At 37.1% G+C, this 23,484-nt stretch overlaps 1 protein-coding gene across 4 annotated transcripts in view; it reads left to right on the forward strand.

Annotated features, from left to right (window-relative positions):
* LOC111144972 (exocyst complex component 6) overlaps nucleotides 1-23,484 on the forward strand; it is a 236,414-nt gene that overhangs the window by 17,066 nt on the left and 195,864 nt on the right. The gene's annotated exons all lie outside the window — the stretch shown is intronic.

The following is a 23,484-nucleotide window of genomic DNA, read 5'->3' on the forward strand; positions in this document are numbered from 1 at the left end:
TGGTTGGACCTCTGCGTTTGGCTCAGGTAGTGATCTTCAGGTCCTGGGATCGAGCCCCACATTGGGCTCTTGGATCAGCGGGGAGTCTGCTTCTCCCTCTCCCTCTGCCTCTTCCTCTGCTTGTGTTCTCTCTTTGTCTTCTTCTCAAATGAATAAATAAAAAAAAATCTTAAAAAAAAAAAAAGAAGAAGTGTCTCTTAGGGGCGCCTCGCTGTCTCAGTGGGAAGAGCATGCTGCTCTCTGTCTCGGTGTCATGAGTTCGAGCCCTCCGCTGGGTGTAAAGATTATTTACAAATAAATAAACTTTTTAAGAAAAAGAAGTACCTTTTAAATGTAAGGTTTCAGCTTTCGTATTGATGGTGAAATTGTTATTCACATATGGAAGTTAGGAGTGATTGTGCTTTAACATTATTTTCTTCAGGATACGCTCCCTAGAAATGCAGTGCTGTATGTTTTGTGGACCTGTGGATGTAGTATCAAGTGATGTAGTATCAAGTGTAGTATTTTAAATTATAATGTAAATTCACCTTGCCCTGAGATTCCGGAGTGTTTTGCACAGGTCCTACCGCTGACGACATGTGCGGTCATGGACAAAATCATTTAAGGTTTCTGAACCTCAATTTTCTTACTCCTGACTTGGGTAGGGGGTCGGTCTTTAGATGCCCGGGATATTAGAGACCTTGCCTATTTGTTCACTACTGTATCCCTAACACCAAGCATGTGGTAGGCACCTGATAAGTTTTTTTTTTTTTTTTTTTTTTTGGTCACATGAAGTTCTTGCTGTGATATGATAGGCGTAATTAGTACATTTCCTTAATTTTCCAGCATGATGATTTCTTTTCATAAAACTCTGGTCATTTGGTAATGAAAGTAGAAATCATAGATCAAAAGGAAGCTTTGTTTTCCTGACTGCATAGTGAAAGTTAAAGAGTACAGTATGTATTATAGTTATCAGAACAGCCAATTTTTGAAAATAGTACAGGTTATGAAGGAGAAACTTCCTCTTGGGAAAAAATGCTAGGCACTATCTTTGAAAAGAGATGAAATTAACTTAGGAGAAAATTTGAAATATATTGAGAGACTTTTGTGACACAAATAGAATATATGTGTTCACAGTGTTATTCTGTTCTCTTTTGCTGGGCAATTATGTCACCTCCTCACTTTGTTGAAACCCACACTGTTTTCTTTGGCCAACTCCAGTGACTTATACTTATCCTATATATACACTTGTCATCTCATTTATAAGCAGACTTTTTACACACACATAGAAGGAACTGCTAGTAGGCCTTTCTCTTGAATAGTGTTTAAGCTATTACTGTTTTTTACCTAGGTTTCACTAAGTGCTAATACTAAAATTTTAAAACCCTTTTATTGGAAAGTAAAAAGTAGAATAGTGTGGAAACCATCATGAAGCCATCATCTTGCTTCAGTTCAACCCCCAGCCAGTGCCATTCGATCTGCTCCCATCCTCTCTCCCTCACCCTGTATTATTTTGAAGCAAATTCTGGACATCAATTCATCTGTAAATATTTTAGTATTAAGATTAATTTTTGTTACTTCCCACTTATCTTTTAGCTGGCCTTTTGGCTTATGATGTTGTTACCGTTCTTATTATTTTTTTTTTTTTCTCAGTGGGAGACTTTTTCAGTTGGATCTTTTCCTGATTTACTTTTTATTACTGATGATTAAGTGAGAAGCATGTTACATACTTTTCACAGGGGCTGGCATACAATATGATTCTTTGACCACAGTGGAATTAGATTAGAAATCAGTAATAGAAAACTGGAGAATACCCAAATACTTGGACACTGAATAACACACATCTAAATAACCCATGGGTTATTTAGTATATGTGCTGCCGAAGCGAGCACTACCCATGGGTTAAAAGAAGGAACCAGAAGAGAAGTTTAGATAGTGTTTTTGAACTGAATAAAATGAAAACACATTAGAATTTGTGGGGCACAGCTAAAGTAATACTTAGAAATTTGTAACATTGAACATCTTTACTGGGAAAGAATGGTTTCAAATCAATGACCTCAGCTTCTAACTTAAGAAACTAGGAAAAAAAGAGCAAATGAAATCCAGAAGAGCCAAAGAAAGGAGCTGGTAAAGAAAGGAGATGGTAAAGATTAGAGTGGAAATCAATGAAATAGAAAATAGAAAAACAAAATTAGTGAAATGAAAACCTGGTTCTTTGAGATCTGTAAAATTGATAAACCTCTCAGAGAAAGAAAGGGAGAAGATGCCAATTATCAGGAATTACCAATTCCCGATACTGTATCAGAATGAGAGAGGTAACATCTCTGCAGATTCTATAGCTATTAAAGGAATATTATGAATAATTTCATACCAATACATTTGACAGCTTAGAAGAAATGGACAAATTCCTTGAAAGATAACAAACTGTCAAAATGATTACCCCAAATTGATCTTTAGATTTGGACAATCTCATTCAGAATCCCAGCAGAAGGTTTTGTTGTTGTTTTGGTAGAAATTGACAAGCTGATTCAAAAGTTCATATGTAAATGTATAGCACCTAGAAGAGTCAAACTGACTTGGGAAAAGATGAACAGAGTTAGAGGAACTACACTGCCTGCTTTTAAGGTTTATTTGTAAAGCTATAATAATCAAGCCAGTGTGATATAAGCATCAAGATAAACAAATAGATCAGTGAAACTGAATAACAGAGTCCATAAATAGATTCACACATTAATTAATTTTTGACAGAGGTACAAAGGCAGTTCATTTGAAAGGGACAATTTTTTAAAATAATGGTTAAACAGTTAGATATCCATATGCAGAATAATGAACTTTGATCTATACTCTACACCATATTTAAAAAGTAACCCAAAGTAGACCATAAACCTAAACATAAGATGCAAAACTATAAAAGAAAAAAAAATCTTTGTGACTTTGGTTAGACAAAGATCTCTTACCTGCTATTCCAAAAGCATAATACATAAAAGAAAAAAAAAGATAAATTGGACATCAACATTGAGAACATGTGGTCTTCAAAGATACTGTTAAGGAAATGAAAAGCCACAGACAAGTAGAAAATGTCTGAAAATCACATGTCTGATTTAAAAAAAAGTTGTGTCCAAATTGTATAAAAGAAGTCTTTTTAAGCCCGGATAAGAAACAATCCAATTAAAAAATGGGTAGATGATTTAAATAGATATTTCACAAAAGAAGGTACACACAGTGCAAAAAAAGCACATGAAAAGATGATTAACAACATTAGTCATTAGAAAAATGTAAACTAAAACTACAACATTGAATCATGCTGTTGGAATGTCAAAAGTTTAAAAAACTGACCATATGCCATGTATAGGTGAGGTGGAACAACTGGCGCTCTCCTGCACTGCTGTGGGAATTTCATAGTGTCATTTATTAGGTTGGTGAAGTTCCCTGCTATTCCTAGTTCAATGTTTTTATTATGAAAGAGTGTTCGGTATTTCACATGCTTTTTCTGCATCTATTGAGATGATCATGTGGGTTTTAATCCCTTATTGTAGTTGTGTGGTATATTACATTAATTAATTTTGAGGTTTAAACCAACCTTGCGTTGTGACATAAATCCCACTTGGTCATAGTGTATAATCCTTTTTATATGTTACTGGATTCTGCTTGCTAGTATTTTGTTTACGATTTTTGCATGTGTATATTCACGAGAGATATTGGTCTATTATTTTTTGGTGATGTCTTTGTTTGATTTTGGTATGAGAATAATAGTATCTCAAAGAGTGAGTTAGTTAGTGTTCCTGGAATTGAGATGACCATGTGGGGTTTTTTCCCCCTTTGTTTTTGTTATGTGATGTGGTACATTGAATTTATTTATTTATTTTTATTTTTATTTTTTTTATGTTGAATCTCTCTTGGATTCCTGGGTTAAATCCTGTTTGGTCATTGTGTATAATCCTTTTACTACATTGTTAGATTTGGTTTGTTAGTATTTTGTTGAGAATTTTTACATCTATCTTCATAGGAAATAGAAGTCTGTAATTTTTTTTTTTTTAAGATTTTATTTATTTATTTGACAGACAGAGATCACAAGTAGGCAGAATGGCAGGCAGAGAGAGAGGAGGAAGCAGGCACCCTGCTGAGCAGAGAGCCCAGATGCGGGGCTTGATCCCAGGACCCTGGGATCAGGACCTGAGCTGAAGGCAGAGGCTTCAACCCACTGAGCCACCCAGGTGCCCCAACTCTATAATTTTTGTCTTTTTTTCTGGCTTTGGTATTAGAGTAATGCTGGTCTCAGAATAAGTTTGGGAGTGTCCTTCCTCTTACACTTTTTGGAAGATTTGTGAAGGATTAGTGTTAATTCTTTAAATATTTGGTAGCATCCATCAGTAAAGCCACCTAACATTTCTTTGATGGGAGGTTTTTGATTACTGATCGAATTTCTCATAGAAATCTGTTCTGATTTTCTAGTCTTTCTGAGTCAGTTTTTTTTTTCAAAGATTTTATTTATTTATTTGATAGAGATCACAAGCAGGCAGAGAGAGAGAGAGAGGAGGAAGCAGGCTCCCTGCTGAGCAGAGAGCCCGATGCGGGGCTCCATCCCAGAACCCTGGGATCATGACCTGAGCCGAAGGCAGAAGCTTTAACCTACTGAGCCACCCAGGCGCCCTCTGAGTCAGTTTTGATAGTTTGTATCTTTTGAGAAGTTTCTCCATTTCTTCTAGATTATCCAAATTGTTGGTGCAGTTGTTCATAGCATTCCTTGATAACACTTTTTATTTCTGTAAGGTCAGTATTAATGACCTCTCTTTCATTCTTGATTTTAATAATGTCAGTTTCTCTTTTTTCTCTTGGTCAGTCTAGCTAAATGTTTGTCGGTTTCATGGATATTTTCAAAAAACCAGTCGGCTCTTAGTTCTATTGATTTTTGTGTATTGTTTTCTAATTATTTCATTTGTGTCTAATTTTTATTTCCTTTCTTCTGCTTGTGTTCTGTTGGTTTTCTTTTTATTGCTGCCCTATGATGGAAATTTAGGCTCTTGATTTGAGATCTTTGTCATTTTTAAATACAGGCTTTTGCAACTATAAATTTCCCACTAAGCACTGTTTTGACTTCATCCTGAAGTATTTTTAAAATTTCTTTTATGAGATGCCTTAGTGACTCAGGTCATGGTCTTGGAGTCCTGGGATTGAGCCGTATGTTGGGTTCCCTGCTCAGTAGTGAGAAGAGTGCTTCTCCCTCTTAGTCTTCCTCTCCCTCTGCCTCTCTTCCCCACTCATGCTCTCTCTCTCTCAAATAAATAAATAAAATATTTGAAAGAAAAATTTCTTTTATGATTTGACTCATTGTTTATTTAGAAATGTGTTAGTTTCCACATATTTGTGAGTGTCTTAAGTATCCTTCTGTTACTAATTTCTAATTTCATTACGTTGTGGCCAGAGATCATAATTTGTACAATTTCAGTTCTTTTAACTTTATTGAGGCTTGTTTTATGGCTTAACTATGGTCTATCTCTGGAGAATGTTCCATGTGTACTTAAGAATGTTTATCCTGGGGCGCCTGGGTGGCTCAGTGGGTTAAGCCTCTGCCTTCAACTCAGGTCATGATCTCGGGGTCCTGGGATCGAGCCCCACATCGGGCTCTCTGCTCAGCAGGGAGCCTGCTTCCTCCTCTCTTTCTTCCTGCCTCTCTGCATACTTGTGATTTCTATCTGTCAAATAAATAAATAAATAAAAATAAAAAAAAAAAGAATGTTTATCTTGCTGTTGGGTGGAATAATTCTATAGATGTCTGTTAAGTCTCTTTAGCTTATGGTTGTTCAAGTCTTCCTTTTTGATGTTCTGTTTAGTTCTATCCATTATTAAATACAACAGATAGTTTCTGCTTCATGTTATTTTGGGCTCATTATCAGTATGCTCTCTGTGTGTATACAGAGAAAGACATTTTACCTGGTTGATAGACATTTTACCATCGTAAAATATTCTTCTTTATCTGTAGACTTGTTTTAAAGTCTATTTTTTCTGGTATTAGTATAGCTACTCTAGCATTTTTATGGTTGGTTTTTCCATGATATGTCTTTTTCTGTCCTTTTACTTTCACCCTGTTTTTATTTTTGAATCTAAAGATTGCCTCCTACAGATAGGATATTGTTGGATCTTGTTTGTCATCTAGTTTGACAGTCTGCCTTTTTTTTTTTTTTAAAGGATTTTATTTGAGAGAGAGAAATCACAAGTAGGGGGGTTGGAGAGGCAGAAGGAGAGGGAGATGTAGACTCTCCACACTGAGCAGGGAGTCCGACATGGGGCCTGATTCCAATCCGAGCTGAAGATAGATGCTTAACTGACTGAGCCACCAGGCATACCTGCCCCCCCCCCTTTTTAAGGTTTATTTATTTTAGAGAGAGAGACTCCTTGCTGAGTGTGGAGCCTGATGTGGGGCTCAGTCTCATGACCCATGAGTTCAGGACCTGAGCCAAAACCAAGAGTCAGATGCTTATCAACTGAGCCACCCAGGTGCCCCACCAGTCTGCCTTTTTTTTTTTTTTTAATTGTGTTTTTTTAGTTGACATATAATATATTATTTTCCTCAGGGATACAGGTCTGTGAATCATCAGTCTTGCACGATTCACAGCACTCACTATAGCACATACCCTCCCCAGTGTGTATCACCCAGCCACCCTATCCCTCCTACCCCTCTCCTATCCAGCAATCCTTAGTTTGCTTCCTGAGATTAAGGGTCTCCAATGGTTTGTCTCCCTCCTCAGTCCTATCTTGTTTCATTTTTCCCTCCCTTCCCCCCACAACCCCCAGCCCTGCCTGATCAAATTCTTTATGTCAGAGAGATCATATGATAATTGTCTTTCTCTGATTGACTTATTTTGCTTAGCATAATACCCTCTAGTTCCATCTATGTCATTGCAAATGGCAAGATTTCAGTTTTTTGATGGCTGCATAGTATGCCATTGTATATATAATCCCACATCTTCTTTATCCATTCTTTTGTTGATGGACATCTAGGCTCTTTCCATAGTTTGGCTATTGTGGATATTGCTGCTATAAACATTCGGGTGCAAGTGCCCCTTTGGATCACTACATTTGTATCTTTAGGGTAAATACCCAGTAGTGCAATTGCTGGGTTATAGGGTAGCTCTATTTTCAACTTTTTGAGGAACCACCATACTATTTTCCAGATTGACTGCACCAGCTTGCATTCCCATCAATAATGTAGGAGGGTTCCCCTTTTTCCATAGTCTTCGCCAATACCTGTTGTTTCCTGACTGGTTAATTTTAGCCATTCTGAGCAGTCTTCCTTTTAATTATTTAATCTCCTTATGGATTTAATGTTGTTATTTATATAGTTGGATTTATTTTGCTGCCATTTTACTTTTTGTTTTCTATATACATTTGTTTTTTGCTCTTCTGTTCCTCTGTTCCCTGTTTATTACTCTTTTTTATTAAATGAATATTTTCCAGTATAACATTTTAATTTAATGATTTTTTTCAGTTTCTTTTAAAAAAATAATTTCTTAGTGGTGGTTCTCAGAATTGCCTTCAGATTTATTCTAACTTAAGTCCAGTGAAATATAGAAATATTACTTCCATATATCTCTATTTTCTCTTATTTATTTTTTTAAAGAGAGAGAGTGTGTGCAAGTGGGGCAGGGAGAGGGGTGGGAGGAAAGGGAGAGAGAGAATCTTAAGCAGCCTCCACGCACAGCATGGAGTCCAGACACAGGGCTGGATCTCATGACCCTGAGACCTGACTTGAGCTGAAATCAAGTCAGATGCTTAACTGACTGAGCCATCCAGGTGCCCCTCTTTCCCATTTATGTGCTATTGTTGTTATAGCTCTTATATCTATCTGTGTTACCAACACAACAGTACATTGCTGTAATTGTTACTTTATATAACTTTTTGCTTTTTTAAAGAAGCTGACAAGTTTATAGAGTTTGTTATATTAACTCAATTATCATTTCTGATTGTCTATTTTTTGCTGGGTTTTAGATTGTCATCTTGTGTCATTTTCTTACCTAGTATAGCTTTGTTCCTATATCTCCTTTGTGCTCTTATTGTCAAATATATTTCTATATGTTAGGCCCACAAATAGAAGTATGTACTTGTTGTTTTATGTAATTGCTTTTTAAGAGAGATGCTATTTATACTGTCTTTTTTAATTAAGTGGTTGTCTTTATTAGCATTCTTTTGTGTGTGTGTGTTTATATTACCATTTGGGCTCACTCTTTTGATTGTGAAGAACTTCCATTAGTTTTTTGTTTTTTTTTTTTTCTTTTAAAGATTTCATTTATTTAAGAGAGAGAAAATGAGAGAACGAGTGGGGGGGAGGGACAGAGGGAGAGCAAGAAGCAGACTCCCCACTGAGCAGGGAGCCCGGCAGTGAGGGGCTTGATCCCAGGATCCAGAGATCATGACCTGAGCTGAAGGCAGACACTTAACCGACTGAGCCACCCAGGCGCTCCTAGTTTTTCTTGTAAGGCTGGTCTGCTGCTAACTAATTCTTTCAGTTTTTGTTTATTTGAGAATGTCTTTGTTTCACCTTCACTTTTGAAATTTTTTTACTTATCTGAGAGAGAGAGAGAGAGAGAGAGAGAGTGCACACAAGCTGGGGAGAGAGGCAGAGGGAGAAGGAGAAACAGACTCCCTGATCTGCACGGAGCCTGACGAGGGGCTCAATCCCAGGACCCTGAGCGACGCTTAACTGACTGAGCCACCTGGACGCCCGCCCCATCACCTTCACTTTTGAAGGATAGTTTTGTTGGATCTTAGACTCTTGGTTGACAGTTTTTTCTTTTAGTACTTTGAACATGTCATCCCACTGTTTTTTTGGCCTCCATTATTTCTGTTAACTTTATTGGTATAACCTTGTATGTGATAAGTGGTTTTCTCTTGCTATTTTCAAGATGTTCTCTTTGTCTTTCATTACTTCTACTGTGATGTGCCTGGGTATGGGTCTGTTTGTTTGTATCTTTCTTGGAGTTCATTGGTTATTTTAAATGTCTAAATTAATGTTTTTCATCAGAGTGGGGAATTTTAATAATTATTTCTTCAAATATTCTTCAGATATTTTTTCTGATATTTTTGTCATCATAAAATATTACTGTGGTACCCCATCATATGTATGTTGATGTGTTTAATGGTGTCCGTATTTTTCTGAGGTGCTGTTTCTGTTCTTCATTCCTCTCTGTTCTTTGGATTTTTTTTTTTTTTAGGATTTTATTTATTTATTTGACAGAGAGAGAGATCACAAGTAGGCAGAGAGGCAGGCAGAGAGAGAGGGGGAAGCAGGCTCCCTGTGAGCAGGGAGTTTGATGTGGAGCTTGATCCCAGGACCCTGGGATCATGACCTGAGCTGAAGGCAGACGCTTAAGACCAACTGAGCCACCCAGGCATCCCAACAAATTGACAGATCTTTAGGGAATTCCTGTAAAGAGTACAATTTCAGAAATATTTGTATTATGACACTTTTTAGCTATACAGATTTGACATAGGAAGGCTGAACATCTCGTCTAATTTGACAACTCTTCCAGTGCCAGTTTTATTACAGTAGCTCAACAAACAAACCTAATTATTTCTAGCATTTCTCTTTTTATAAATTGAAAGAATAAACAACTATGCTTTTGCAGAGTTGTTCTGGGAAATCTCATCGACAGGTTTGGGTGTAAAATGTATCTTGAAAGTTTTATTTTATTTTTTTCTCTATTTAGGCCTCACATTTTAGAAGACAAATCAAAGCAGTTATCAGATGTTACCTGAGAAGCAATACTTGGGTACCAATTTAATTAAAATGAAAGTGAAATATTAAAAAAAAATAAGCATAGATAACTTGCTTCTAAAGAACTTTAGTTCTGGGGCACCTGGGTGGCTCAGTGGGTTAAAGAACCTTGTTCTTTCATAAGTGAGAGGAAACATTTTTGTTTATTAAATAATCAAGAACATAATAAAGTCCACATGAAGCATGGAAGAGTATTCTGGCAAATGGACCCTCTGCTGCTATCTAGGCAGATTACGCAGAAGGTAAAGAATCAACTTTTATATTATAGACAAGTCATTAACTAGTAAACCAAGGAAGCAAGCCAACAAAATTGGGCTAATGTTGCTAAATTTTATATTTTAAAGCTTATTATTAGACTCAGATATTGTAAACTAAGGCAGATACAATTCATTTTCCATGTTTGTTGTTCATCATGCTCTTTCATGTTCTAACTAAGTTTACTATAGAGCACTGATTTTTTGGGGGGGATCTGTCAGGTCAAAATCGTTTTCAGGGTTGCTACCTGGCTTAGTTGGTGGAGTATGCAACTCTAGATCTCAGGGTCATTAGGTCATGTCCCATGTTGGGCATAGCTAACTTAAAAAAAAAATTTCAAATAACTCTAAGAGTTTATTTATGTTAATGTACAATGCATTCATCATTGCTCTTTTCAAATGAATCAGTAGGTTTTTAAAAAATTCTGTTTTGGGGCACCTGGGTGGCTCAGTGGGTTAAAGCCTCTGCCTTCGGCTCAGGTCATGATCTCAGGGTCCTGGGATCCAGCCCTGCATCGGGCTCTCTGCTCAGCGGGGAGCCTGCTTCCCTTCCTCTCTCTCTCTGCCTGCCTCTCTGCCTACTTGTGATTCAGACATGACAAAAACAGAAAACAAAATAATAAACACGCCATTGTACACAGATTCTATTAGGCCTGGTCTACCAAACTAAAAAGAACGAACCCTTCTAGTAAGACAAGCTGAAAAACAAACTTTACTTATATTCTTTTTACCACAGGAATGAATGAAAGGATAGGAATTAAAAGTGAAGGAAGGGAATGATGGTGGTGTTTTGTTTTTTTCACCATTTAGAACTGAAAAAGGATATGGAAAAGATAAAAGGTCAGGGATTTTTCCTGCATCAAGCAGACCACATCTCCTGGAGAGAATAAACTGGAGACTGGCCTTACTAAAGTTACTGGAGCCCTATATCTGGGAGCTGCAGAGGAATAAGGGGCTCATATCACTTTATTTTGAGTTAATTTCAATATCTGAGCCTCTTCTGACCAAGCACAAGTTTAAAATACAGGACTTTCCTTCCCTGAGTATAGTCCTAGTCACATTCTTTACCATTCCAATCTTGATGTAAACCTTACCATGTTTTTTTTTTGTTTTGTTTTTTGTTTTTTTTTAGTTAAATAATGTTTTTACACGCAGCTTTCATTATCTGATACTCTAAATTAGAAGGCAAAATATAATGATTAAGAGTACAGGCTCGGAGGCCTAAGGGTCTATGCTCACATATAGCTGCACCACTTATGTGCCTAAGGCCGATGACCTAATCTAGCTCTACCTCAATTTCTTCATCTGAAGAATAGGTATATGATAATGGTATCTTATTTGCTTTTTGTGAAGATTAAATAATACATTTAAGTGTTTAAAACAGAGGCACACAGTAAATGTTCAATAAATTTTTATTGATTATTATTGACATGATTACTTTTACTTTGGGAACAAAGATCCTAGGAAATTATTTTAGAGTTATTATCGCTGTTTATAGAATTTGACAAAAATAAGAACCACCTAAAGGTACAACAATAAGAAAATAATCAAATAAACGGGATAAATATTTATACAAGGCAACTGTAACTTCATTTAACAAACACTTAATACTCAAAATTTAACTCGTTGAATGGCATAGGTTTGTGTAATAAACGTTCAACAAATAAATAACATTTGTCATTTCAAATGTAAGAATATACTAGAATTCATGTTAACTATGATTCTCTTTCAGTGCAGGAAACAACTGTTCTTCTCACCTCTCTATTCTTTATTTTTCAAGCCTTCTAAAAAAACTAAAAAAGATTTTGTTTTTCATTAATTCAGTTCAGGAAGTATTTGAGGGTCTGTTGTACCCAAGGCATTATGCTATGTAACATGGTCAGAACTGATCAGATATGTGTAACAATCATAGACCTCGGGGGCAATTTCATTAGGCCTGCATTTAAGACATGTATTTAAGACATATATTTTAAAACATACACTCACACACAACTAAATAACATTGTATAGTATTTTAAAAATCCATGGTGTAAGAACTCAGACACAAGAAAAAAATTTTATGTGTGTGTGTGTGTGTGTGTGTGTGTGTGTGTGTGTGTGTGTTTGTGTATCCACCTACAATGCTGTGGGATAAAATGGGAATTCTATGATAGGAAATATTTGAGTAGTTGGAGAAATAAAAAGGGGTAATCAGTCATGGGTAAACACAGTCAGAAAAGGACATGGCACTATGAAAAAGACAAACAATTTAACCCCTATGAAGGATATACTTACTAAGTAGTGGGAACTCTATTATAACTTTTAGTTATATTTTAGTTAACATTTATTTGGACAGTGGCCTGGGAGTGGCAAGACTCTTTAAAGATTTATTTATTTGACAGAGACAGTGAGAGAGGGAACGCAAGCAGGGAGAGTGAGAGGAAGAAACAGGCTTCCTGCCAAGCAGGGAGGCCCACTGCGGGGCTCAGTCCTAGGACACTGGGATCATGACCTGAGCCTAAGCCAGATGCTTAACAACTGAGCCACCGGTGCCCCATCCTCTGTGATTTTGATCAAAGATGGATCCTCTCCCCAGAAAAGTTCACAACACATCTGTAATACACAGTCTCTAAGAACTGCTGACCATCTACAAAGTTGGAAAAGCCATACTGTCTCTTCCACTCACAGTACATTGCCCAAAGGTGTATAACTGATCCAAACTGGTTCAATCAAATACACACTCAGGAATTTTAAGTTAGAATTCAGAGATAGTCGGCTATATGTGCCAGACTGACATATGGAAGCTGTAGGTGGTCATCCTCCACTAAGAACAGAAAAAAGCAGAGAAAGTTACATCTCAAAGGCAAATGAAGACAGAGAAAGAAACACAGTCTCTACCTCTTTATTTCAGTCTTTTAAGAAGCATGATTGCCTTGGGGCACCTGTATCAGTGGGTTAAGCCTCTGCCTTCAGCTCGGTCATGGTCTTTGGGTCCCGGGATTGAGCTCTGCGTTGGGCTCTCTGCTCAGCAGGGAGCCTGCTTCCCCCTCTTTCTCTGCCTGCCTCTCTGCCCACTTGTGATCTCTCTGTCAAATAAAAAAGCAAAATATTTAAAGAAAAAAAAAAAAAGAAGAAGAAGCATGATTGTCTTTAGAATTTTGTGAGACCCCATCAGCTTCCACTATTTTTTTTTCATACTTCCTTAAGCAAACTCAACTTGGTTTGGTACCTACAACTAAAAAAAAAAGTCCTTAAGGCACATATTCATAGACACACCCACACATACATAAGCATTTCTTAAATCTGTAAGGGGTTTACAAACCTCCTCATCTGACCAATACACTAGAGTACATCTTCCCAACTGAACAGATTACAGGTATACCACAATGACCATCTCCCAATTTTTCTCTTTATGCCACAATATAAAAAATGTGGAAAGCATTACCACAAAATAATCCATTAATAAGGGTCTAAAGATACAGTTTAAGTTAATACACTCCTGAGGAAAAGAACATGTCAACCAGGGGTAGAGGGAGGAGGAGGAGAAAGAGAAGCAGAAGCACCAAACAGCAACATCAGCGGCCATCTAGCTTTTACACAATATTTTTTATTTTTTCCAAAACATCCACAACATTGAACAACTAAGTAAAGAATTCAGGATATGCTAAGTATCTTGAAATACCACTGTAAGGGTGAGGGAGGGGGCACCTGGGTGGCCCAGTCAGTTAAGCAACCTACTCTTGGTTTCAGCTCAGGTCATGATCTTGCCATTTTGGGACTGAGCCCCACACTGGGCTCTGTGCTGTGCTCAGCGCAGAGTCTGCCTCAAATTCTCTCTCCCTCTCACCCCTCACTGTCTCTCTAATAAATAAAATCTTGAAGAAAACACACACACACACACACACACACACACACACTGTTAGGTAGCTAAACCAAATAGGTATCCTGAATATCCAAAGCAAGTGAGTTTCTAGCAACTCAGAAGGAAAAAAAAATGTATAAACACAGAATCCAATTTATTTCACCACAAAATACTAAAAAAGATTTATTTAAAAATATTCACCTTCTGTGTTATTTCCCATGAAATATTTCAGCTAGTCTGCCACATGCACTCTTAGCATGCCTTACAAAATAATGCCCAGGTGCTTCCTCTAATTCAATTGAAGATATTCTGTCAAACAATTTTTTAAATGATGGAGTTGACATACCCTAACTTTTTAAAAAAGGATACGATAATATCTTAAAGGGCCACACAACCTGTCAAAAGCATTAGGCTCAAGCTAAGGAAAAAAATACAGGATGATATTCCCTGTATTTCTGATATTGAATTTTACTTGCCTTATTTACCTCTATATACAATTTCTGTGACTTGTTCTAACAGTATCCTGTTCCCATGCATAGGAAAGAGCCTAATAGAATTCGTTGGTTAGCATTACTTCCTATAACTAGGGTTGACATTCTATAATACTGACATTAACACTTACTGCTAATTCTGGGTAACAACAAAGTACAATGATAATCGCTAATGGACATCCTCTATAGTGAAACCTGAACTGATAATCAGCTAACACAGATTTGCAATAGACTTCCTCCTTCCTGTTTTTACACTCCTGACCAGAGATGTCTCTTCCTGTTGACTTCTGTGCTACTTGGTAAAATGCAAAAGATGAGAAATTGAAAACACCTAATACATACAACATTGTATTTGTCCTCCAGAATAACAGAATTGCTAAATAAATTTTAATTGAAAATGCTTAAAGCAGATTAAAGCATGCAGATGTAGACTGCTTCCTTAGACTTTAGAAAATCAAACAAAAAATATTAAACTCTCTAAAGCAGATCTAATGTGCAGTTTGCCTAATAGCTTAAGAGATGATCTATAGGGACACCTGGGTGGCTCAGTCATTGGGCGTCTGCCTTGGGCTCAGGTCATGGTCCCAGGGTCCTGCGATCGAGCCCCACATCAGGCTCCCTGCTCGGTGGGAGGCCTGCTTCTTCCTCTCCCACTCCCCCTGCTTGTGTTCCCTCTCTCGCTGTCTCTGTGTGTCAAATAAATGAATAAAATCTTTAAAAAGAAAAGAAAAGATGATCTATATACAAGAGGGTATTATGCTAGTGAAATAAGTCAGAGAAAGACAAATACCACATGATTTCAATTATATGTGGAATCTAAAAAACAAATAAATAAAAAGTACAATCAGATCTATACCTATACAGAACAAACTGATGATTGCCAGAGGGGAAAGGGGGTAGGAGGAAGGGCAAAACAGTTGAAGGAAAGTGGGAAATATAGGCTTCCCATTATGGAATGAACGAGTCTTGGGAATGAAAGCTACAACACAGGGAATACAGTGAATCCAATTAAGTGGTACTGTAATAGCGTTGTATAGTGACAGATGGTAGCTGCAAGCATTAGCATAAGGTATAGAAAGGGTGAATTGAGATGTTGTACACACTAAACTAATTTAAGATTATGTGTCAACTATACTCAAAAGAATGATAAGAAGTTAAAATTTTTAAATTAAAAAAAGGTAGAGTCACCAGGAAACCCCTGAAAAAGATGAGCAATGAGGTAAAGGTAGCCCTACCAAATATAACAATAAAGCCTCTATAATTAAAAGCATGGTATAGCACACGAATAGACATACAACGAACAGAATAAAGAAACAAAAAAACCCACCACATTTGAAAATTCAATCAGTGATAATGGCAGTATCTCAAATCAATGTGAAAAAAATATGCTTTTTCAGTAAGAGGTATTGGATGGCTCAGCAACTTAAGCATCTGCCTTTGGCTCAGGTCATGATCCCAGGGTCCTGGAATCGAGCCCCACATAGGGCTCTTTGCTCAGTGGAGAGCCTGCTTCCCCCCTCCTTCTGCCCCTCCTCCAGCTTGTGCTCCCTCTCACTCACTCACTGTCTCTCAAATAAATAAAAAATAAATTAAATAAGGGTTGTTAGGATAGTTGGACTGCCATATAAAAAAGACAAAACCAGGGGCGCCTGGGTGGCTCAGTGGGTTAAGCCGCTGCTTTCGGCTCAGGTCATGATCCCAGGTCCTGGGTTCAAGCCCCACATCGGGCTTTCTGCTCAGCAGGGAGCCTGCTTCCTCCTCTCTCTCTGCCTGCCTCTCTGCCTACTTGTGATTTCTCTCTGTCAAATAAATAAATGAAATCTTTAAAAAAAAAAAAAAAAAAAGACAAAACCAGGGTACTTGGCTGGCTCAGTCAGAAAAGCATGAGACTCTTGATCTTGGGGTTGTGAGTCTGAGCCCCATGTTGGGTGTAGAGACTACACAAATAAATAAACAAACAAACTTAAAAAAAATAAAATCTGGGGTCATTCATTATCAAAGAAAATTCAAAAAAGAACTGAAATGTAAAAGTAAAAAATAAAACCATACAAGTACCAAAGGAAAACATGAGTGGATTCTTCTATAACCTTGGACTATGGAAAACTTTCCTATGCCTCAAAATCCAGAAGAATAAGATTGATAAATTTCATTCTCATAAAAATAAAAAGACTGGGGGCCCCTGGGTGGCTCCGTTGGTTAGGCAACTGTCTTTGGCTCAGGTCATGATCCTGGAGTCCTGAGATCAAGTCCCGAGTTGGGCTCCCTGCTCAGAGGGGAGTCTGTTTCTCCCTCTGACCCTCCCCCCTCTCATGCTCTCTCTCATTCTCTCTCTCTCAAATAAATAAGTAAAACTTAAAAAATTAAAATAAAAAAACAAACCTCCACATGGAAAAAAAAAGAGTAAGCATAGTAAGAGACAAAATGAAAAAAAAAATGTTTCCAACTAATGGCAAAAAAATTGTGAAAGATTTTTAAGTGGATGAAAATGATTATTCTAACACGTCCTTCTAGATTATCTGTGCCTTAGCCTATTTTAAGTCTCTATAAATTGTAGAAAACTGAAAATAAAGCAAGTTATTCTTGTCCATAGAAATAAAAAGACATTCTGGCCTGTGGAATTTAATTAACTAATTAATAATTTAAATGATTATGCCCTGCAGATAGTGACCAGTTGTGTCTCTATTTATAAATCTATTTCAGGGGGCGCCTGGGTGGCTCAGTGGGTTAAAGCCTCTGCCTTCAGCTCCGGTCATGATCCCAGCGTCCTGGATCCAGCCCCACACTGGGCTCTCTGCTCCCTGGGGAGCCTGCTTCCTCCTCTCTCTCTCTGCCTGCCTCTCTGCCTACTTGTGATCTCTGTCTGTCAAATCAATCAATCAATCAATCAATCAATCAATCAATTTCAGCATTACCAAATGCCTGTATTGGTTTTTTGCCACTATCTTTCAAACATTGCTAACAGCTTATTAGTTCCCTCATTAATTAACAAATAAAACCTTTGGCATGCATTAATTTTATATTTGCATAAGGGCTATGATCTTATCTTTTTTGAAAACTATCTTTTAATGGTTTCGTTGGTTCTACCAAAATGCCCAGTGGATTCGCCTGGCACAGCCAGGAAACTGCATTGCAAAGAATTGTACCTCACAGGCTGCCTATGCTTAGGCATCTCTTTTCTTAGATCTCAGAAGTAAAACCCAAGTGGCAATATATATTTAACTTTGCTGACTCTTGCTTCTCTGGTTGGTTTAGTTTTTAAAATTACTGCATGGCCAATAAATTATTACCCCTAAGTGGTAACAATGAGAATTTGGGTTTATGGCTTGACCACTTATTTGGTGATCCCTCTACATGGATGACAAAAATCTCTTGATAAAAGATAAAAGATAAAAGATGCCTACTTGTGATATCTGTCAAATAAAATCTTTAAAAAAAAAATAAAAATTCTGTTTTAATTTCTGTTTTTTTTGTTTTTATTTATTTATTTGACAGAGACAGAGAGAGATCACAAGTAGGCATAGAGGCAGGCAGAGAGAGAGGGGGAAGCAGGCTTTCTGCCAAGCAGAGAGCCCAATGCAGGGCTTGATTCCAGGACCCTGAGATCATGACCCGAGCCTAAGGCAGAGGCTTAACCCACTGAGCCACCCAGGCGCTCCACCTGTTTTAATTTCTAGTGTAAATATTGGTAGTTATGATTCATGTAAATACAGCCTTTTTGGAGTTCTTACTAAGTTTTGAGAGTGTAAAGAGACCAGAAAATGGGAGAACAACTGCTATAGGACAAAACCACTTTTTCCTTGAAAAATGAAAGCCTGTATACATAGTTGTATTTCTCTGTTATTATTGGTCTTAGTGTAATTTCAACTTCTGGTAATGATTTAAACTTTTAACTAGAGTATATTTAATTTAAATTTCACATTGAAACACTGAGGTGGAACAGTTTGAATGGTCTGTTGTATAAAACAAGCATTTTATCAGACTAGCAAAGCTCATGAGCACATACAACTCTCTGTAGACACTGATGTCCTGTTTAATACTTTCTTTCTTTCCTTTTTTTTTTTCAAGGTTTTATTTATTTATTTGAGAGAGAAAGCTGGGTTGGGAAGGAGCAGAGGGAGTGGGGCAAGCAGATTCTGCACTGAGTGCAGAGCCCAACACGGGGCTTGATCACATGACCCTGAGATCACAACGCCAGCTGAAATCAAGAGTCAGATACTCAACTGACTGAGCCACCCAGGTGTCCCCCACCCCCTTATACCTTCTTAAAGTGGCAAAAATGAACATATTCATTAACATGTCCCCAAAATATAGCTTCGTTACAGCATATAAACATAAGCAACAGTATATAGAGTTAATTATGCTTAGTAATCGATCTTCTAAAATTCTACCATTTAAAAAAATTTACTGGATAACCAGTGATTATCTCTTAATTTAATATTAAATTTTAAGCTACTTAAAGATCTTAGAAATCAGTGTCAATGCATGTTTAATAAAAAGTTTGCCAGAGGGGCACCTGAATGACTTACTTGGTTGGGCATCTGTCTTGGTCTCAGGTCATGATCCTGAGGTCCTAGGATCAAGCCCTGTATCAGGCTCCCTGCTTAGCGGGAAGTCTGCTTCTCCCACTCCCTCCATCCTTCTTCCCTGCTTGTGCTCTTTCTCTCTCAAAGAAATAAATAAAATCCTAAAAAAAAAAACAAAAAAAGTTTGTCAGGATACTGATTTAACTTAGTTGAGCACAAATTTACATTTTTAATCATTTTAAATATTTATATAGGATAATGTTAGCTTATCTGAAAAGTAAATATGTGTTTAGGAAAAACAAAACCAAGTAGAATTAAATGATCAGTCAGAGAAAATAAATAGCTTTTTTTCATAAAGCGAAGTTATCAAACTAGGCTTGTTTGCCAAAGTTCTACTTTAATTATGTGAACTTGGGCTTTTAAAATGTTTTGGGGGGGGGGCAAGTCTAGCACATTTAAACTATTAGAAGTTTAATTTAACTTGTTTTCTGGGAATTTGACAAAGATTCTAGTTATAGAAGTACTTATTATTTTTTGCCAATGAGCCAGTCAGAACAGAGTTCCTTTAACCAGTGAGAGGTAAAAGCCTTACTGAGCTGTGCATAAAAATAAAGCTTTATAGCTTTGTTTCTATGATTTCACCCCAGGTCAAGAGACATGAATTGTAGAGATGAAAAAAACAAACAGACCTCAGTGTCCAGATACCAAGAACTTGTTCCTTGTGGACATGAAATTCTTAATGGATATGAGCTCAAAGTAGACAGACAAAAAACATTACCAAGCCAAAGTGTCTTTTATCTTTTTTTTTTTTTTAAGATTTTTTAAATTTATTTGACAGATCACAAGTAGGCAGAAAGGCAGGCAGAGAGAGAGATGGGGGAAGCAGGCTCCCTGCTGAGCAGAGAGCCCGCTGCAGGGCTCCATCCCAAGACCTTGGGATCATGACCTGAGCCGAAGGCAGAGGCTTAACCCACTGAGCCACCCAGGTGCCCCTATCTTTTTTTTTTTTTTTAAAGATTTTATTTATTTATTTGACAGAACAGGCAGGCAACTGTTCTTTGTGTGGTTTGTGAGAGTGTGTGTATATATTGTTGATGTGTATTTGGTATTGCCAACTTTATTAAAAAGGAGCTTAATTTTCAGAGACTTCATTAGTAGAAGCATTGCCATAGTAATAACAAAGATACTCTGGAAACGAGCAATGACTATATTACTGACATATTTAAGGTAAATAATTTCAACAACAGAATGGTGATTTTTGTGCAGTGAGCTGCTTTTACCTTTTCTTGCAGTATTTTCCAACAATCTGTATGGGTCCAAGACTTGGATTGTATACCTGGCTCTGGCCTTTTTAAGATTTATTTATTTGAGAGTATGAAAGAGAGAGCAAGCGAGCGAGCCCTTGGGGGAGGTACAGAGGGAAGGACAGAATCTTTAAGTAGACTCCCTGGTGAGCATGGAGCCATCGCACATATTGATCCCAAGACCCCAAAATCATGACCTAAGCTGAAACCCAAGAGTCAGCCACTCAGGCCTCAAGCCACTCAACTGACTGAGCCACCCAGGTGCCCTGCTCTGAGCTTTTCAGTAGGCACATGGTGTTTAATAAATCTTTTAACTTCTCAGACCTTCATTTTCTTCATCTGTGAGAAAGAGATAAAACCAGTTGCCCTATTTCCCAAGGGTGCTTGGGATCAAGTGTAATGATGTACTATGTAAAATTGCTTTGTGGATTGCAGAGTACTAATACAAAAGTAAAAGCTTATTTTTATTTATTTTTGTTACTTACATTCTGCTTTTGAGTGGACATGGGAATTGTTCTTCTCAATTACTGTTGTCTCTTCAAAGCTGTGAAATGACCAATAGCAGTGGACTGTGGTTGGGATCAATAGTGGGGATTAAGATCAGCATTATATCAGGGAATCGTGTTTCTGTTTTCCTCCATACTATTTGTAAATTATACTTACTTCGCAAAATTTTTGTCTTTTGACAAGCATATTATAAAAATTAATGTTTATTAGTATTTATTTTTTAAAATGCATAGTTTGAATGCTTTTTTTCAAAGTTCAAATTAAATATATCTACATCTGACTTTCATTTAATATACTGTGCAATTTAGTAAAGTTCTTGTTTTTACTTCAGGTTCTACTTATATGATGATATCTTTTTTAGGACCTCCAAAAATTATGAGCCTGGAATTGCCAGAAAATGTTTATGGTGTTTATAGTTCTTTTCTATTTTTAACCATTATATTAAAATAATAGGTATCTGGATAAAGCAGCTTCAAAAAAGAGGAAACATTATTTAGATTTCATAATTTTTGTTAATTTGGTTGAGTATGAGATTCATACCTTGCTCTGATGCAGTAGGAAAATATTTGGATTTATACTTTCTGGTGAAGGGTGCCCTCTAGCGACTATCTTTTAATTAAGATTTGCAATTCTCGTCGTGACTTGAATATAGAAATAAAAGACACCATCAGTTCTCAAAGAATTTAGAAGATGAAATGTACACTAAAATGGAGAATATATTTTATGTGTTATACAAATAAATAAAAGGTAAATTTTTAAAAAGATAGTGTTACACAAATAAATTAATTAAAGGGGGAGAAATTTTCAGGTAATGGGAAAGGTATTATCCAGTATGGTTATTGATGAAATTTTCCTAAAGGAACTGTCTTGAGCTGAAATTTTTTTTTTTAAGATTTTACTTATTTATTTGACAGATAGGCAAATTATAAATAAAAGTAGGCACAAGTAGGCAGAGAGGCAGGCAGAGAGAGAGAGAGAGAGGAGGAGGCAGGTTCCCTGCTGAGCAGAGAGCCCAATGTGGGGCTCGATCCCAGGACACTGGGACCATGACCTCAGCCGAAGGCAGAGGCTTTAACCCACTGAGCCACCCAGGCGCCCCTTGAGCTGAATTTTGAAGGAAGATCAAGATTGAGACATATTGGGTGCCTGGGTGACTAAGTTGGTTAAGCATCTGCCTTGGTCTCAGGAAGATCCCAGGGTCCTGGAATAAAGCCCCTAATCAGCTCCCTTTTCAATGCAGAGCCTGCTCTCCCTCTCCTTCTGGTTTGGGCTCTCTTGGTATCTCTGTCTGTCTCTCTCTCTCATATAAATAAAATCTTAAAAAAAAAAAAAAGAAAAAGATTGAGGCGTATCTTGCGGGGAAGGGGCTTCCTGCAGTGGAAAAAAAAGTTAAGGACAGTACCAAAAAGGACTAGTGCCAAAAGGGGAAAAAAAAAGATAGAAGAAAAAATGGAATTATTTTGGAAAACATTTAAATTTAATTCTAATTTACATATTTATGCAGCTGTCCAAATAATTTGTATTATACTTATAAACTTTTTTTCCCCAGGGATTCAGGAAGGATTTGGCTGGGCATTTGTGACTTGGGAGTTTTCATATAGTTGCAATCAGATATTAGTTGCTGCTGGGCTGAAATTATCTGGACTAGATAGCCAAGATGGCTTACTCATATTGCTGGCGATTGAAGTGGCTGTTATAATGGAGTGGTCACATATGTGGTCTCTCTAGCACATTATTTTTTATTTATTTTTTAAATTTGTTATAGAGCGGGAGAGAGCGCATAAGCAAAGGGAGTGGCAGGCAGAAGGAGAAGCAGGCTCCCTGCTGAGCAAGGAGCCTGGTGCAACAAGGATGGATACCAGGATCCTGGGATCCTGACCTGAGCTGAAGGCAGATGCTTAACCAACTGAACCACCCAGGTATCCCTCCAGGACGTTATTTTAAGGATAGATTTCTTACTTAGTGGGTGACTTTCCCAGAGTGAGTGTCTAAAGAAGTCCTGGGATAAGTTGCATGTTTTTTTCTAGTTTCTGAAGTTGCATGTAATTACTTCTGTCATCTTCCACTGATCAGAGTACTCAGAAACCTGCCCAGATTCAAAAGAAGTAGAGGATATAGACCCCACCTCTCACCAGAAAGTGTGTCAAAGAATTTTGGACCTATGTTGTAAAACTACTTCATTTGTTTTCCTGCCTTTTTGAAGAATTATGCTCAGTACAGATAAATTCTTAATGATTTAGGGATCAGTAAATCTCTGTTAAACTGTGCATGTATCTGTTTTCTGCACTTGATTTTCAGTTTCTATTGCATATGGTTGGTACTTAATGAATATTGTTGGAAAGAATACTCCTTTGTCTTTATCCAGGTGTTACTGTCTCGGAGTTATTTCATTTCTTATTTGCTCCTGGATTACAGAGTGTTACGGAAAGTTATAGGAACATTGTTTCTTGTGTTTGATGTATTTGATACAGTGGTTGGGAAAATGTTGGGAGTACTGGGTATGATAATTTTAGATTGACTACTTTTGTTCTTGCTATTTTATATTGCTAAGTAGAATTATATATATTTTTTCCAAGATTGGTTCTTTGAGCAAGCCTTCTGTGCATTTAAGATAGGGAAATGGTATATTTGCTATTTGTTCTTTAAAAGAAAAGGGGGCCCTTCTGCCAAATGATAACTCATTTGCTATCTTTGATTAATATTTTAGCCCTTTGTTTTTCACATGGATGCTGCTGAAATTTTGGGCACCTTAAATCTAAAGGCTCCTAAAGGGAGTTGCACGACCAGTTTGTTGAATTAAGCAAATTTACTGA

Source organism: Enhydra lutris, unplaced genomic scaffold, assembly GCF_002288905.1.
Source record: "Enhydra lutris kenyoni isolate GAN:26980312 unplaced genomic scaffold, ASM228890v2 scaffoldscaffold12, whole genome shotgun sequence".
Taxonomy (NCBI): Eukaryota; Metazoa; Chordata; class Mammalia; order Carnivora; family Mustelidae; genus Enhydra; species Enhydra lutris.